We start from the raw sequence: 15,401 nt of genomic DNA on the forward strand, positions 1-15,401 counted from the left end.
TTAGAGTTGGAGATATCACTATGAACTCATTTTATCTTAATATAGATACATACGGAAGTATGGTCACATACAGAAGTATATGTGCATATGTGTGAGTGTATATAATGTGTGTGTGTATACCAACACATGTGTGGGGATTAGTATACACACATATATTTCCTTCCTTTGTGAGCTAGAGAGCCTAGAATCAATGGCATTTAGTAGCAATGAACACACTTGAAACCCAGAGCTTGTGTTCTAATGACATTTACCAGTAAAAGAAACCAGGACTTCTTGGGAAACTGGCTGATTCGAGGACTGGGGCAAGAAATACGTAAGATGAGCCTATAGCATCTTATTGTGTCATAAAGAAGAAATTGCAAACTGCATTAAAGATCAGCAGTCTTCAAACCTGTCGTGGTCATCAAAAACAAGGAAGGTCCGAGAAACCGTCACAGTCAAGAGGAACATAGGAAGATGGGATGACTTGAGGGACTGTAGTGTACTGATTGGATAAGACTTTGAAGCAGAAAGAGGGCATTAGGTAATAGCTAAGGAAATCTAACCAAAGTATAGACTTTAGTTAATAATAATGTTTCAATATTGGTTAATTGTAACAAATGATCCAACCATACTAATGTTCACAACAGGAGAAACTGGGTTTGGGGTATATGGGAGATCAAGGAATGTACTATAAAGGGGGATATCAGCAACACTGAGAAGCTCAGTGGTTGAGCAGGGTTGGTTGTAGGAGATACTGTTGCCAATCAGGTTCTCTAGTGTCATTAAAATTGTAGCTTCCCAGAAGAGGAGCCAGGAATAGCACCTAAACATTAGAGACAAAGTAGGTGATATTAACATCATGGGCAGTAGACCAAATTGCCCCAAGGAGATATCAACCTGCAGGGATCAGCCTCGGTGTTCTTGGGTACTAGGTATATTAGAAGTGGATAAGCAAGTGGCTGATGCCACCTACTGCAAAGGAAAAATACCATTATTCAGTGTCTAGATGTGAGCCATTTCTCAGACCTAGGGCCCATCAGTTGAAGGACCAGCCATGTTCTCCTGAAGAACCCCACAACAACCCAGAGATATACAGTAGTGATTTCCTCAATTATTAACCCCCCAATACTACTGCCATTTCTCAGAGTAACTGCACTCTGAAAAAAAGGAAATTTCCAAAACTTTTGAAAGCTGTTGGATACAGCATTCAAGCTTAAACCAATATTGGGAGTTCAAAAATGCCATCGATGAGCCCCTATTAGATCGGGGCTTATGGAGGCCAGTTGACAGCTCAGGTATTGCTCACTGTAACTAAGGAGTCCAGGGCTAACCTGTGTAGTTATTTGAAAATTTCCTGAGTATCTGATAAGAATATATTTAGCATCTGGACGAACCATCATACTGTTTCCATGTGAGGAAAAGCCAAATACCCCTAAAAGTATACTACCTAGGACACGATAATAAATCAGAAACTATACTGCATGTGAGATGCATAAATGGCAGTTTAGTGCCACCCTCAAAGATCAATGAATACAGTGGTGACCTTCATTATATATCCAAGGATATCTATATATCTATATATCTAATATATGTTACTAAGCTGGCCCCTTCAAAGGCAGTAGATTGCAGTGAATCACAGTGGAATACTACAAACTTTCCCAAATGAGTGGAATGAGAAGAGTGGTCCTATTTGAGCAAAGAATGGTTGTTTCTGACTTGGGAGAGTATTACACCCATCACATCTATAGGAGGCAAAAGAGGGCATGCATCAGAAGGGCCCTTTGGTTTTGTAGAAAAATAGTCTCAAAAGCCTCTGTATGTATTAGGTGCAGCAACCCCAGAGGACACCATTACATAAAGCACAGCGCCTATGGAGGGGTAGTGACGTGCTGGGTGTCAGTAGTGGTGGGTACCCAGGGGAAAATACACCTGTCAACCTCCCCCCACTAAAAACCCTGCAACAACAAAGAAAGAAAATATACCTGTAGCCATCCTCAAATACTGCGGCACAGTGGTCAGAAAACAGATACATGAGGTCTAACACATGATTTCAACATAAGATCCAACACATGAAATCAAGTCAAAGGGTCAGCAGTACACTGTTGGTATCCCAGAGTTCTGAACTCATCTTACGCCAGATGGCAGTGAGTCTCACACACAATCACCGTGCCATGGATATTCTCGAAACCCAACCTTATGTAATCCTGTGAAAGAAGTAATTCACTGGCTTGCAGAGAGCAATGCTGTCTCTAGGCCACCCTCCAGGAAATAAAGCCTAGCCCGGGGACCTCGGAACGACCTCACAGACATGAGTAATGGAGCAACTTGGGGCCTCTGGTTGATCTCATGTGTAGGATTGAAATTTGGAAAGTGTCTGAAAGACCAGGGGGACCCTACATCGATCCTAGTCTGAGCCTGAGACTCTCTGCCCAGACATAAGTACTAGTCTCTACTAGCCCTAGGCACAAGAGGGGAGCTTTGACAACTTTTTAAAAATTTTATTTATTTATTTGACAGAGAGAAAGAGAGCACACAGGCAGGGGGAGCGGCAGGCCGAGGGAGAGGGAGAAGCAGGTTTACCGCTGAGCAGAGAGCCTGATGTGGGGCTCAATCCCAGGACCCCTGAGATCATGACCTGAGCCGAAGGCAGATGCTTAACCAACTGAGCCGCCAAGCTTTGACAATTTTGAGGAAGGCCCTTGAATGTCTAGGGCCTCTTGAAGGGCAGAGCCTGAATCTAAGAGAGTTATTGGTCTTTATTCTGAGCTCTAAGAGGACATGAATTGGTCCTCATGGCTTTTCCAGTACCAAACACTTAATACATTTCTGAAGGATGAGTAAATTGGAACTTGATTGCCAAAAACATGAAAGATTAGTTGATCCATGGCAAAATTTTAACTGGAGGTTCTAGTTCCTTAAATAGGAAGTATATATCATAATGTCTTTCTCGTAAGATTTTTAAAAAAGATTTTATTTATTTATTTATTTGAGACAGAGAGAGAGAAGCACAAGCAGGGAGAGGGAGAAACAGGCTCCCTGCTGAGCAGGGAGCCCAACACAGGGCTCTATCTGAGGACCCTGAGATCATGACCTGAGCCGAAGACAGATGCTTAATGGGCTGAGTCACACAGGCGCCCCTCTCATAAGATTTTTAAAAACATTACTGTGCTAAGTTATATAAAGTGTTTGGGAGAGTTTTTGGCACAGAGATATACTTAGTACATATTTGTTGAACAAATGAATGAATAATGAATGAACCCATGTATGAAAAAAAAGTTTTTTAGTTTTTGTTTGTAGAGCTTTAATTCATCATTTAATTCATGATTTCTGATTCTATCGTGACTTAAAAACTCAATTAGAAATGGTGGGTCTGGCCCTGATTTACCCTGGCTGGTAATCAGGAGAATATATAGATTTTGTCTCCTGTCCTTTTTTCTTTTTTTTTCCTTTTTCAAAGAATGGAACTTCTGGGTTCCAGGAACCAGTATTTACGTTAGTGTCAACACACAGTAGGTGCTTACTAAATTGTGGTAGAATTCAACTGACTTTATGGAAATAAAACTAATTAACTGTTTGGTAATGCTCTTGCCTAAGAGCTTGCCAGTGTCTGTATAGGAGTTCCTAGGTTTTTCGTATCTGCCTAAGTGTATAGAGGCCTTGAAGTTTCTGAGAAAAATCTGGGTTTAGGTTCAGTTTTAGAGACTTCCCACTAAAAGGCCTAAAAAGTGAATTTAGAGGGGTTAATTTCCTTATGGTTAGTTCCAATTTTTCATTTATTTAAATTTAAAAATAGCACTTTCAAAGGCTCAAAAGATTACAGAAAGCATAACTTAAATATTTTGAAGCATGTAGAAAAATGCTAGCTTTTCTTTTATTCTTGAGTTATATGCAGTGTATAACAAGCAGAAATATATTGGATATTTAATTCATCTGTAGGACTCTCTAATTAATAAAAAATATGCTGAGATTTATTCATGTTGTAGCTTTCCTTGGAAAATCTTTGAGGGCTAAGATTATTCTTTTTTTTTTTTAAAGATTTTATTTATTTATTTGAGAGAGAGAGAATGAGAGAGAGCACATGAGAGAGGGGAGGGTCAGAGGGAGAAGCAGACTCCCTGCCAAGCAGGGAGCCCGATGCGGGACTCAATCCCGGGACTTCAGGATCATGACCTGAGCCAAAGGCAGTCGCTTAACCAACTGAGCCACCCAGGTGCCCAAGATTATTCTTTTATACATATACAAAACCCTCAGACTCTGGCATATTTTATCTTAAAATAACAACTACCGTTCAAGAAAAACTTGTAATTCCTTGGTAGCTAAAAGCTAGAAATATCTCTGCAGAGGTTTAGCCTATTCTGGAGGATAATAAAACAAAGTCTAAATAATCTTATTTGACTGTAGGGTTAAAATACTCAAAATGTGTACTCTTATTTTTTTTTTTTTTGCATTTAAAATGTCATTAGTATGTAGAGACACATAACTGGTTATCTTAAAATGTTGGCCATGTTTATCACCTTACAAATGACTGCATTAGGATGGCAGCAGTCAGTATGATCTTCTGACATAAAATTGGGAGTCTGATAATTTCCCCTGCAGTCTTAGTTATCCAAGAAGTTATTGTCATCTTCTACAATATGTAGAAACCGGTCCTCACCAGAGGATGTCATGATTCTTTAAAGTATCACAAAGATTCAACCTGAATATTAACATCATGCTAACTGGCATTGTAGAGCTGATACTAGAGTCCACATTTTTCCTTCTCCAAGAAAAAAAACAGAAAAATAGATGAGTTACAACATGAAGAATGCATAGCTGGACGGCAGCCTATACATTCTTTGATTGCTGATGACTCATAGGTACAGCATTTCTCCATCTACTAATTTAAAAGCACCATTTGAATAATAAAGCTTTTAAGAAATCCCCTGATGCTTTCCTTACATAGAAATCCTGAAACAGTGGCAGTGGCCCCTATGCTTTTGATTGTGGTAATGATCATTACTCTCAGGTTTCATTAATCTGGAATGGAGAGCCCTTTTTGGCAAAGGGGATTTGTTTCTATGGAGTCTCACCATCAAACCTGTGAAAAATGTCAATGTGCCATGCACTGAATCATCTGGAAAGGTGGAATATGTTCAAAGAGTCAGGGAGGGTGTATGGTAGCTCTTTCTGTTTGCTTTTCTTGCTGCAATTGAATTCTGATACTGAAAGCCTCCACATTCAAAATGTTTTCAACTGCCAATTGTTCCACACTGTATGCATCGCATTATTTCTTGAAATGGAAACTGGTTATAATATCACTAATTGAACTTTTAGTTCACTTGTGCTCATTTGAGCTACTTTGATGTTGTGAGCATGCAATATACATTGTTAATGAAGAATGCAAAGCAATGATCCCACAGATCTTGCTTGAGTTCCATTGCTATTAAATGCAGTAGGTGTGTGTGTGTGGAGGGGGGTCCAACAGTAAAGACCCGTTGATGCCATTCATTCTTCTGGAGTAATTCTATCAACTCAACCCAGTGCATAATATTCACATCTAGACATATCTAACATTAAAGGTATGTAGGTATACACAAAAAGTAATAAAGTCTACATGAACAGTAGAAAAATTAGTATCTATTTAAACCAGATTAGTGGATGACAAGGCAGTTCTGAGCAGGTAGTGGTATGCTACATGACTTGCAGATTTCATGATCATACTCTTTTTAGGAAATGTTCACCATTATTTTGGGCCATTCATCACTGAAATAAGCTGAAGAAAAATACAGCTGTAGTGATCTAGTTTAGGTTTAACATATATTGAGGTTTAATTAGGAAGAATTTTAAAATTAAAATTGCCTTTATATCTCTGATATTGGTGTGTGTGATAAGAATCAGGCGTTCTCCTACCTTTCATAACTCTTCAGTTATATCTGCACACATTTGCACTCCTTTGATGACAGCTCTGCTCTATCCCCAAGCTTCAGTCCCTTCCTTAGCGGAAGATATTTAAGAAGGTTTAGAGCAATGGCTTGGCATCTAAGCACTTTTGCAATTATTCATTCTCTAATATTTGCTCCAGTCCCAGTACCTGAGCTCTTGTCTGGAGTCCCTCTCTGTAATGGGGTCTGTGTGGCAGTATTTGCCTCAATTTCATTCATCTTGAACTTAATGCTGATCTCCTACTGTATTTTCTGGACATGTTATGTTTCACACCTTTTGGTCCCTGTATTAGTGCTGCCATAACAAAGCACCACAGATGGGGTGGCTTAAACAACAGAAATTTATTTTCTCAGAGTTCTGGAGGGTGGAAGTTTAATATCAGAGTGTGGACACGGCTGGTTTCATCTGAGGCCTCTCTCCTTGGCTTGCAGATGGCTCTTTTCCTTGTGTTTCCACATGATCTTTCCTCTGTACACGTCTGTGTGTGAATCTTCTCTCTGTTGGATTAGAGCATACCCTGATGAGCCCACATCATCATAAGTTAATTGCCTCTTTAAAGACCTTATCTAAAGTCACATTTCATACTGCAGGTTAGGACTTCAACATATGAACTTGGCAGAGGAGCAGATTCAGCCTATTAAAGTTTCTTCTCTTGTTACAACAGCAACAACAATTATTAATATTTTTTCTGGCTAACATTTGTTGAGTGCTTATTATATGCCAGCCACTATTCTAGCTTCTTCGCATGTACTGCACCATAAAGACTAGAGCTCTGACCCCACACGTCAGATCTTTGACCTGTGACGTGAGTCTTGCTACCTACTGCCAGATTCTCTGACATTAGCTGGTTGATACCTGACTTTGCAGAGACAGGGCTGCCTGGTAGTTATGAGTGTGGACTCTAGAGATAGGCAGCATGCATTTTTGTTCTAGTTCTGCCCTATGGCTCTTTGACCTCGGGCAAGTTACTAACCTCGCTGTACTTCAGCTTTCTTATCTGCACAAATGGGGAAATAATACTAAGTACAGGGTTGTGGGTGATGATTACATGAGTTTACTACAGGTAAGGCACTTAAAGTTTTGCTGCGTGTGTGACTAACTCAGTGAAACACTGAGATAATGCATTCTGCAATAATGCAATTTTGGATCGAATGTAATTCTCAGCCAGCCCCCATCCTCCACAGCAGCCTTACGCCAGTTATTTCTTTAGCTTCATATAGTGTAACTTCACATTGTACAGGTCATTTTTTTGGAACTCACATATGGTATCATGATGGATTTATTGTACTTGCTGTCTTTTGACTCCTGTTACTATTTCATTTTTCCTGCCACTGGGATTCCTGCTTCTGTTTCTATACTTGCCTTTGGTAACATCTGTTGTTACCTTTGATGTTGGTATCACCTGCCTGAATTGACACCTGACTCACTATTTGAATACTATGCCAGCCTTACTGTGCTTCTGACTGTGGCCTGTATTGAATACGTCTTGTTTCTCAGCTGGCTTGGTCATCCGGTGCCTACATCCGCTACCTAGAATAAAACGTGAGTCCTTAAGATTCATCATCTGTTGCAAATCAGTTTGCTATCTGTGTACAAACCCAAATAACCAGTAGATGGCCATGTTTATTGGAGTGATAATGGCTGTAGTGTCTCCGAATGTGTCATTCAATCGTTAGCTGTCAAAAAAATTCTGTTGCCTTATTCAAGAAGTTGTGGGCATGGTAGTAGTACACTTGGAAGCTGCTATGGTACAAGAGTTAAGACTCCCACCTCTGGAGTCATACTGATGGGTCTGAATATCAGCTCCACCATTTACTAGCTGGATGATTTTGGCCTCTGTTTCCTCATCTGTAAAACTGGGATATTTGGACCTGTGGGGGCGATTCAGTAAAATAATTTACAAAATAATTACATGTCCCAAGTGCTCTACAAGCATTATCTTATTTGATGCTCACAACAATTATTTGTGTTAGGTATATCATGTCTCATGTCATGATTCAACCAGAGTAGACCCTGCCATTCTTTCTATACTTTCTTGCCATTTGCTTTTAAAATATCTTCTATTATTTGGATGCTCAGATATTTATGAGCTTCCTGCATAGGGAGAGTATATTATGTTTTGTGTCATGCTAAAACCAGCTCTTACTCCAGGTAATTACAAGATACATACTTTTTGAATAAGTAAATTAATAACTTTCCTTTGAAAGTTATTTTATAATGACTCTGTCATGGCAATTAGAAATAATTATATTTTTTCACTTTTTCTAACAGAACAGTCAAATTGGGAAAGTTATAGAAATCCCATAAGTAAGAAGCATGATAGCAAAAGACACTAACTGCAAGAGATCATTGTTTCCAATAGGTCATATTTGGACTATCTTTCTTTTCTGGAAAAAAAGTTGCATATCTTTAAAAAAAGATCATTAATGGGTTGGCACATTTTATGTTCAATTTTGAATTATTTTCAAAAATGACTTCGTGGAAATCCCCTTTAAGAAAAGCAACCATAGTAGAAATGCCACACATTAGAAAAAGGCATATAGCATCAGAGCTATGATTAGAACCTTGGTCCTAAATCCTTAAAAAAGTATAATATTGATAGATGTTGAGAAAAATGGCCCTTAAAGCTTCATATATGTTGTACAGATTTGTTCTAGTATAGCAAAGAGGTCAGACTTGCCTCATTTAAGTTCACTGCCCCTGATGTAATTAAGTTCATCTACAATTTGTATATTTGAAGTACAGTCACTCTTAGGTCAGTGAAACACAAGCTGAAACACAAGGGAACCTGCCATGACACATGGGACCTGGAAGTCCTATTTATCTTTCCCCTTGAGAAGATGGTTGTAGGGGTAGTTGTAGGGATGACCACAGTTCTGTTACTCCTCCTTTTCTTTTCTCAGTGTCACCCCATGTGGACATTTCAGTGTATCAGACTTTCTTGAAAATATGGGTTTAATATTATATCAATGAAAATAGCTTAGAATTGAATATTGAGTACTCTCTCTTCTAAAACATTCTCTTTAGCCACAAGAAAGTTCTCCTCTGGTTACTTTGTTGTGTTGTCTCTCTCTTTCTCACTTTTCCCTCTGCACCACTGCCCACTAGACCAATCCCCCTGTCTCATTGTGTTCCTCCTTCCCCAGCTTCTTTTTATCTTCCTCCTTCTCCTCCTCATTCTCTCTCTTTTCCTCCCTTCTCTCCATTCTTCTCTGGTCTCTTCCATCCTGAAATTCTCAATGATTTATTATGAAGTACCGTTTAGCTATGTTTTTTATCTACTTCATTATTGTATAACCTAGATTCAGCTTCCTCCCTAATAAGGCTATATCCCTCTAGCAAATTTGGAAACAGGGAGTTTTGCCTCACATCTGCTGCTGAATCGGTTTTATACTGCAGCTGCTAATCTTACTGCCTAGCTCTCTTCCTCCAAGTGATGTTTCAGGTAGATACTGTCTCATACAAAAATGCTCCCCTTTTTACAAGCAACTAGGGTATCCATGTTGCAATAATGTTTTTTTTCTTGGTAGACTTAAAAAAAATCTTGCTCTACTTTCTCATTGCATGTGTCACTACTTGACTTTGATATTATCTAATCCAGTGTTTGTTCCTCTATATACTGAATCAGGATATTTCTAGTTCTTATTCTATTTCCATATCATTGTAGCAGGTGGTATTTAATATGCATTTATGTTTCATGTTAGAGGAAAACACAGATGATTTATTATATGCTTCTGGTCTCTTCATTTTTCCTCCTGAACTTTAGCTTTGGAAAGTAGCATCAGTATTTAGAAATTATGGAACAAAAACTTAAGCACAAAAAGGAAATGGGTCCTTGGCTAATAACTAGTAAATGTTATATTTTTTTACTTCCATTGTAGAATTATAATAGCTTCTTTAACATCTGAAATGGCATGACTCTGAGAACTGAAACAACTTTAAGTTTATAACCTGTAGACATATTAAACTTACATCCAGAAATCAACTCATCATTTCCCACTACAAGTTGTTTTTCCTTCTTGGTTTCTATATGACTGCCATACATGTCCACTTGGCCAATCATTACACATGGGATCGCCCTTGACATTGCTCTCTCCTTCACTTCTTAAATTTAAATCTTCTCTAATGTCTGTCTATTCTAACTGTTGAATATCTCTTGAATCTTTTATTGTCAGTCTATCCATACTGATAGCACCTTGCACCAACCTGCTAACTACTGTCTCCATTTCTAAGCTTGATTCTGATCACTATTTTCTTCATATTGCAAAAAGAGTGGTATTTCTAACATGACTGAGTGGATTCTTCCTTTGTTCAACTCAGTGGATCTTAGTTGCTTTTTTGATACAATCTAAAGTTACCTGGCAAATACAATAGGTCAGCTGTCTGTGCATTCAATTTTCCTTTTTCCATTACAAAGTATCCCTGGTTTCTATTGGCTTACTATGGTGTCAGGGATATTGATTCTGTCTAGGTTCTAAGGATTCAGCAGGGGATGTGGGTGAGGCCAGTCAGTCCATTCCAGTACCTAGCTTTCATGTGACCTAAATTGACCAACTGAAGTGAATCTGAGGATTTTTCTGGAAATAGGACTCACCGTCTTTTTTTGTTTTCTTTTCTGGATGTGAAGAGGAAGCGGATAGGTCTAGGAGGCGCTGATAGTCACTTCGAGATGATCAGTGCAAGTGTTGGGGTGCCAAGAATGAAATCTTGGTGAGGGATTGGACCTGGGAAAAGAAAAGAATAAACAGGGTCCTAATCTAATTGTTTGCACAGTCATCTCAGGACCTAGAGGGATTTTCCTGTTACTTGGTACTGAAAGCATATGCTAAAAACATCTTAACTTAAACCTCTCCCGCCTCAACTTAATCTCTATGATGGAATTGTACAGAATTTCTTTCGGGTCATTCTTTCTCTTACCTCTGGGTCTTTGCACATATGGTTTCTCCATGTTGAGCAGTTTACTCTCTTTTCTGTTCACCTCTCAAAAACTTGCCTAATTTCCAAATATCTTTTACATCTGAGTTTTGATTTCAGAGAGCCTTCCTCCAATTTCAGAGTTGGTACCACTGTTGTGTTTTCCTCTTTTACAGTATTCATGATATTGGTTCCTATAATTGTCTACTTGTCTGAACCTTCAGTAAACTATAAGCTTTGCCATGATAGCGACTATGTCCACATTGTTAATTACTACATCTTTGGCACCCAGTTCGTGCATGGCACATGATAACAATTGGTTCTTTCATTCACTCAGTAAACGTTTATAAAGCACCTTGTATGAACCTGGGACACCTCTAAGATCTGGATATAAAATAGAGTATATTACAGAGAGAGTCCTCTTGTGGAGTTCATATTCTAGAGGGTAGGTAGGGACAGTACACCGCTAAAACAATACCTATATAATAGGTAGATGGTGGTAACTGCTATGAAGATGAATAAATCAGGGAAGGCAGAGTAAATGAATGAATAAACGTGAAGAAGTTGGGCTTTTGTTTTATGTTGACAACATAATAAAATTTGAGAAACTTAATTTTTCTGGTCATTTAAACTGTTCCTAGCAATTATTTTTTACAAAGAATGATTTACGTTTTAAAATAAATGACCAGCAGTTGAAAGATCATTGTTTAATCATCACCTATAAACACCTTAAACCTCCCCCCACTCTACATTTTTTAGTGCAATAATTTTACCAAGTAATGTTTCTTTTTTTTTTTTAAAGATTTATTTATTTATTTGAGAGACCGAGAATGAGAGAGAGTACATGAGAGGGGGGAGGGTCAGAGGGAGAAGCAGGCTCCTCGCTGAGCAGGGAGCCCGATGCGGGACTCGATCCCGGGACTCCAGGATCATGACCTGAGCCGAAGGCAGTTGCTTTAACCAACTGAGCCACCCAGGCGCCCCCCCAGTAATGTTTCTAAGAATCTGTTAACCACCTTCTTAGACTTTTATTCATTGTGTTTGAATAGTTCAGGTTATTATTAAAGTATAGGTTCTGATAACTTAAAATAATAGAACCTAGAGAAAATTTATGAATATTTAAATTCCTCAATCATATCTTTGAGCAAGTTGTCAGTTTAAAATTGTCTTTAAAATGATTTCTCAAAGTCAATTTTTCATTTTCTTTCCAGAATCATGAATTATAAATTATAGTATAGAAGTACCTATGAGATAAGATTTAATAACAAGGAGTTCATAACATCTTTGAAGTGGTTTTAAATTACCTTAATTTCAGTTTTGAGTCCTGATACTTTTTTTTGAAACTAGATACAAATACTATAATAAAGGAAAGAGATTTTGGTTGTTGTTTTTATGAGTACTAATGACCAAAAAAAATTATAGTTATTTGGAAATACAAGTTTCTAACCTGGCAGTAACATTTTGCTTCTCCTGTATGTATTTCTTGTAAAATTTATGTATATATTTATGGATTTTTAGTTTTCTTTAGAAGGTCCACTTTTCCTTATAATATTAACAAAAAAATCTAACCTATAATATTTTTTGTCATTTTACATAAAAAGTGGTAGAAAAATTGTACTTATTTAATCCGTAAATATTTGGACTACTTATTATGTGCTAAGCACTGTATGTTCATTATTCTCACTTATTTGAATCACAGTATATGTAGAACTTTATTAAAAAATATCAACTAGAGTTCCATCAAATTATATCATTGAAATGAAAATCCCTGGAGTTTTTGGAAATCTTTCTGTACAACTAAGGTGAATTCTGTAGCTCAGAGACCTTAAAGGGTAGGGAAGAAAAAGATATTTCTTCTAAAGGGCAAATATGAATAAACTGGGGACCCCCCCAAAAATATCTAGACTTAACAAGACATGTTTGCTTAAGTATTTAGTTGGCTGGTAACATGTGAGAAGCATGATGCTAAGCTGACATTTTGCGTTCTTCTACTCTTTCAGCTTTGAACAGTGAAGCTTTCAGGGATCTCCACTGTTTTTGCATTATAATCTTAGGTTAGAATAAAATCTATGTCTCTAAAATGTCCTGCTTGCCCAGCACACCTTGTCTGGGCCACTGGAACACATAGGGCTCAGTTCCACAAAGCGGATACTGGCATTACGTGTTTGGTAGCCAAGATGACACCTACTGATCCCCACCTCTTTGGATTCACATCTTTGTGTAGTCCTCTGCCACACTGTACCAGGTTTGTCTGTGTGATCAATAGAAGTTAGCTGAAGTGACGGTATGTCACTTCCAAGATTAGGTGTCAAAGACCGAAGCTTCTGTTTTGAGATCTCTCTTTTCCTTGTACCACTTGTTTTAGAGAAAGTCATGATGTTGTGTGAACAGCCTTATGGAGAGGACTATATGGTAAAAAATAAATTGAAGCCTCCATCAGAAGTCACATGAGTTAACTTAGAAGTGGATTCTCAGCCCCTAGAACTGCAGCCCTGGCTGACGTTGCTGCAATCACAGGAGGCACTGAGCCAGAACCACCTACCTAAGCCCCACCGGAATTTCTGACCCTCATAAACTATTGAGATAATACATGTTTTTAACTTGTTACTAACTTGGGGAGTATTTTGTTAAATAGTAATAGATAACTAAAATACCTTTAAATTATTCAATTCTGTCTTTTGGTTTTATAAACTAGGTCAGGAGTTCAGCACAATGAATTTTCAATAACTGAAATCTATTCTTAGTGTGAAGTCAGGAAAACTTAGAGACTTGCCACTTTTCCGTGATGCAGAAAATACTTTTCATTTTATTTTTTCAGCTGTCCTTTCTCTTAAATCAACAGACATATCCTCAAAGAAGGGAGGGAAGAAGAGAGGAAATGAAGAGGCATTGAGGGGGAGCATAGTGGGTGCTAGCTATTTTTCAGGCTTGTGCTAGATAACCCATTCACTCTTGTCCACAGTGTGAATAAGCCTTGTCAACCCCCTTTTTACTTAGAGAAGTTAGATGATATTTTGCAGCTAAAATGTTTCAGAACTGCAAAAGAAAGAAACTGGATCATTTTCTTATACCATACACAAAAATAAACTCAAAATGGATTAAAAATCTAAATGTGAGACCTAAAACCATAAAAATCCTAGAAGAGAACACAGGCAGTAAGCTCTCTGACATCAGCCATAGCAACCTTTTTCTAGATATGTCTCCTGAGGCAAGGGAAACAAAACAAAAATAAACTATTGATATGACATCAAACTAATAAGCTTCTGCACAGTGAAAGAAACAATCCACAAAACTAAGATGTAACCTATTGAATGGGAGAAGATATTTGCAAATGACATATCCAATAAAGGGTTAGTATCCAAAATATATAAAGAACTTATAAAGCTCAACATCCAAAAAACAAATAATCCAATTAAAAAATGGACAGAAGATATGAACAGACATTTCTTGAAAGAAGACATACAGATGGTCAACAGACACATGAAAAGATATTTATCATCACTTACCATCAGGGAAATGAAAATCAAAACTATAATGAATCATTGTAATTCACCTGTCTGAATGGCTAAACTCAACAACACAAGAAATGACAGGTGTTGGGAAGGATGTGGAGAAAAGGGAATACTTGGGCAATGTTGGTAGAATGCAAACTGGTTCAGCAACTGTAGAAAACAGTATGGAGGTTCCTCAAAAAATTAAAAATAGAACTACCCTGTGATCCAGCCATCACACTACTGGGTATTTAACCAAAGAATACAAAAACACTAATTCAAAGGGATACATACATCCCTATCTTTATAGCAGCATTATTTACAATAGCCAAATTATGGAAGCAACCCACGTATCCATTGATTGATGAATGGATAAAGAAGAAGTGGTATATATTTACAATGGAATATTATTCAGTCATAAAAGAGTGAAATCTTGCCATTTGCAGTAACATGGATACAGTTAGAGAGTATTATGCTAAGTGAAATAAGTCAGTCAGTTAAAGACAAATACCTTATGATTTCACTCATATGTGGAATTTAAGAAACAAAACAAATGAGCAAAGGGAAAAAGAGAGAGAGAAACATACCAAGAAACAGACTCTTAATTATAGAGAACAAACAGATGATTACCAGAGGAGAGTGGGTTAAATATGTGATGGGGATTAAGGAGTGCACTTGTTGTGATGAGCACCAGGTGATGTATGGAAGTGTTGAATCACTTTATTGTACATCTGAAACTAATGTAACACTGTATGTTAACTAATTGGAAGTAAAATAAAAACTGAAAAAAAATATTTCACAACCAGAATTCAGATATGGATATGCGTGACTCCAATGACTAATTTTACATTATACAAAACTACCAAATACAAACATAAAAAAGTTAAGTCCATAATGTGGGGATGCTATTTTTTTCCAGTTCAGTTGGAACCTCTGTTAAACTGCTTGGGGAGTCTATTCTAAAGGGAAAAAGATTGTCTATATTGACAGATTTGTTGTAAGGATAAATGAGAAAGCAAGTGCAAACAAAGCTTTCACAACTTCAAAGAAACATGCAATATAAGACCTGGTATGACTTTTATAAGTCTTGGG

The sequence above is a fragment of the Mirounga angustirostris genome, unplaced genomic scaffold (genome assembly GCF_029215605.1).
Source record: "Mirounga angustirostris isolate CCGP_5_RB_7025 unplaced genomic scaffold, mMirAng1.0.hap1 SCAF_5, whole genome shotgun sequence".
NCBI lineage: Eukaryota > Metazoa > Chordata > Mammalia > Carnivora > Phocidae > Mirounga > Mirounga angustirostris.